The 3797-nt window shown below is 56.4% G+C and overlaps 1 protein-coding gene across 1 annotated transcript in view; it reads right to left on the bottom strand.

The window, feature by feature from the left end:
• Nucleotides 1-19: 19 nt before the first annotated feature.
• The window catches only part of LOC113206002 (uncharacterized), a 191803-nt gene continuing 188025 nt past the window's right edge, over nucleotides 20-3797 (bottom strand). The window contains exon 6 of the transcript XR_008011522.1: nucleotides 20-428. The gene's annotated coding sequence lies outside the window, so the exon portion shown is untranslated. The remainder of the gene's footprint in view (nucleotides 429-3797) is intronic.

Genomic DNA, 3797 nt, shown 5'->3' on the forward strand with positions numbered 1-3797 from the left:
GGGGGGGAGAAAGGTATGCGGTGAAGGGAGGGAGGTATACGTCGCGGCGAGGTCACCGGCTCCGAGGGACAGGACACACAGCAACGTATTGTCTCTTACAAGGCGGAGTGGGGAGGATGGGACCAATCTGCGATCTTCATATGTACATTCACTGTCCGACTGTCAGATGAGGCTGATATTGCGGGGTACCTTTGGATTCTTTTCATGAGTTGGAGAGAACGCAGTCCAGAAAACATACGGGTTTGTTTCACTTTTTTTTTTCAATTTTGAAAGATGTATACTTACAGGTGTCGAAGCCATGGGCGCCGAGCTGTGTCCAGGCGATGAGGAGCGGGAGCGCGGCGAGCAGGCGCGGGGCGGGGCGCGGGGCGCGCGGGCTGGTCATGGCGCGTCACCCGGCCGTCACCCCCTCCATCGAACACCGCCACCTGCGACAAAAGAAAAACACGCAACTTTAGCGTTTATACAGTATAAAGCAGGGAAAAGAAAGCATCGTCGCTGACCTTTGAGCCGGCATTTGATGTACCAACTCAAAATGTGTAATAAGTTAATAAAACAGTAAGAAACTCTTCCCAACAATTCCACTCAATTGTTTATCTACTTTATTTCTTAAAACAAAGCATAGCATTCACAAAGCAGACACGGGACGCGGCGCGAACCCATCCGGTGAGCAAAGCGCGAGGACGCGAGGACGCGCGCGGTGGCCGACCGGCTGCCCAGGCTGCTTTGCTTTTCAAATACCGCGCGACAGTGCGCAGGTCACGGCCGTCGGGCTGCGTCCGGGGCGCGCGGCGAGTTGCATCGCCCCCCACTCCCTAGCGCACTACTACACGGGCCAGCGACCGCGAGCACGCATTCCTCGGACGCTTTCCTCGGGGTGCATCGAAGACTGGCCGCGACCGTGAACCCGCGCCCGGCCGGAGAGGCTTTTTTAAACAGCCACCTTATTCCCCCACAGCAAAAAGTTTGACGGTAAAAGATAAAATTTGGTGTTGGCTCACGTTAATCAAGTTTTAATTTCTCTTTGCACTGTGTGCATGGTGCGAGGATTAATAGACCCCCCCCCCTCTCTCTCTCTCTCTCTTTCTCTCTCTCTCTCTCTCTCTCTCCCTGTGCCCTACTCTCGCTCACACGGAGAGAAGGTGGGGGCAGGAAGAAAAATATAAACCGGCGAGCCTGGCCTGCCGCTGCTCTCTCAGCGAGCCGCCCCGTCCACCACAGCGCAAAAGCAAACAAACGGAATCAAATAGAAATTTTGGCCACGGCGCAATGCGGCAGTCCCCCATCTCTCTCCCCCTCTCTCTACAGACCGCTGCCTCTCACTCGCCCCTGCAGACCACTGGTAACTGGTGACCGTCCCATCAACATCCGCCGGTAATGCTCTGGCCGCAGCAGCCCCCTCTCACTCCGTGTGCCGTGCAGTTTATCTTCCCATTTCGCAGACAGAAAACAAATCGCAATGGGGCATAAATAGACGCAACGGTATGCAATTCCACCCGTGTCAACCAGAGCGGGAGCTGTACGCGCCGGGCACTCTCGATACCGATAGATACCTGAAAACACGGCATGCATGCTGAAATGAAAACAGCAAAAAGAAAACAAAAAATAAATAGAAACGTGAGCTGAAAACGAAATGAGGGCTAATGAGAGTGCATCAACCGCTGACAAAACATTTAATTTTTCGAATTTCGAATTGTTCTGTAGCAAAAGTTTGCTCAAATATTTCTGTAAACGTCTAGGAAAGATTACTTCGACAAAATCATGCATTCAGTCTTAATTTTCGGTCAAAAAGATATTGTTTGTATACTTAAAAGTTGTATCTTTTCCGCCCAACCAGCAGAGGGAGCGGCGGGAGGGACATGTTCGGGCGCGGAATGCGGCTGGTGCGCGGATCACCATCGACTTGGATCGTAAAGCAGCCGCGCCGCCGAGACCCTCCGTCGACCCGTCCTGGGAGGCAGATACCGCCGCTGCGGACGCCACCATCAGCCCGGCGGGGGCATAAAAATTCCCCCAGGATGTGTACCGTGTGCACGCCGTGTGCACGGCAGCCTGCCGCGCCGCCTTCGAAAAATAAAAACGGCGCGTTTGGTTCGTTTCGTTCCCATGAGACCCACTGCGCGCGCAAAAGGCGACGGCGGCGGTGCTCGGCCGCCACAGCAGCAGCAGCAGCAGCAGCAGCAGCAGGAAAGGGAGAAGGGGCGAAAAAAGTGCACCCCCTCTCTCCCTCTTCTCCACAAACTTCATGGTCTGCCAGGTGTCGGTAACGAGGCTTGCGCGAGCGCCGCCATACCTCGCCGAAGTGGTTGTTGGTGCGCCACCGCTAACGGCCCACGACACAGTCGCCTACTTATACATGCTTATACTTGTTCTCTTGCTTATACATTCATCAAAGTCATTTCCCTCACATTTGACCAGTCGCGTTCGCGCGCTCACGGCGGCTTGTCTTTTTCGTGTTGGCCGTCTTGTTTACTCTGATGCACTGTGGAATTGATAACAGTTACATCGCTTCCCTGTTTTTCCCCGCTTTTTTTTTCGGCGGTGACGGTCTTCCCCGTCATGCTCACGACCTTCCCGACGACAACGGTGGCGGCGGGCGGCACCCACAGCAAAGCTCCACAGTGTAAGACCGTGTGAAGCAGTCGTGTGCTCTCCTCCCTCCTACTCTCTCTCCTGCTCGCTCGCGCCGTGGATCGCGACATTGGATGCCTGAGCACGCGTCCCGGCGCGCGACGCGGCCCGGCGAGGCCCTGTCGAAGTTCGTTGGCTTGCATTAAGCACGCGCGCTTGCTCTCGACAGAGGAGAAAAAGTTTGAATACATTAATTCTGGGGACAGATTGGACGTCCAACCCTCAAACTCCCGTGGGAGGAGAAGGGAGATGGCGCGGAGAAGAGCATGGAGGGCGAGAGAGGGGGAGGGGGGAGGCCGGGAGAGGGAGAGAGAGGCGGCCAGATAGAGAGAGAGAGAGAGAGAGAGAGGGGGAGGTATAGAGATGCGACTAGCAGACGGCCCAAGGGTCACGAGCGGGGGGCAGCGCCGACAGCCCCACGACCGCGCGGGGTCCGCGCCGTCGGCGAGCTGCAACAGATGCCGGAGGATAGGAGGCCATTTAGGACCGTCTGCCCGCGTCCACCATCTGCCATCTGGATTTGGGCAAAGGGGGAGAGGGACAGTAATCCCCAAGCCCCCACGACGGCGGGCCAGAGAGAGAGAGAGAGAGAGAGAGAGAGAGAGAGAGAGAGAGAGAGAGAGAGAGAGACCGTTCAGATCGCGGACGGCCAGACTGCCAACGCCAGGACAAACAACAAACCAATATAACTGACGGACAGAGCGCGGGATAAGGCGAGCCGGCCGCCAGGGGGCGCATCTCTCTCTAAGCCCACCAGCAAACAGCAGCAGAGCAGCGGTGGCATATAACGGGATGCCGTCTGTCGGGAGGAGGACGCCGCTGGGAGAGAAAGAGGTCGCGACGATAGGCTAGATCCACCCCGATTCGCGGGCGACTGGCTACTGCCGCGACCTCATCCATCTGCACTTATTTCCTTACATTTCCGTTTTCTTTTCCTTACGCCGTGGAGGTCGTCAGCGCATACGACTGCGAGAAAGAAAGAGAAACTGCACGACTCTTTCACACGCACGACGCCGCCGTGCCACCCACAACACGACGACGAGAGCGAGAGAGAGAGAGATGAGATGATCGTCTCAGATTATTTTCGTGTTTATGAGCGAGAGCAAGACAAATTGTGCGCGCGCGCGCGCGCGCGTGTTGTGCGCCGTGGCCACGCTGTAGCGGGC

This window comes from Frankliniella occidentalis, unplaced genomic scaffold, assembly GCF_000697945.3.
Source record: "Frankliniella occidentalis isolate FOCC.00 unplaced genomic scaffold, Focc_3.1 Scaffold136, whole genome shotgun sequence".
In the NCBI taxonomy this organism is placed as follows: Eukaryota; Metazoa; Arthropoda; class Insecta; order Thysanoptera; family Thripidae; genus Frankliniella; species Frankliniella occidentalis.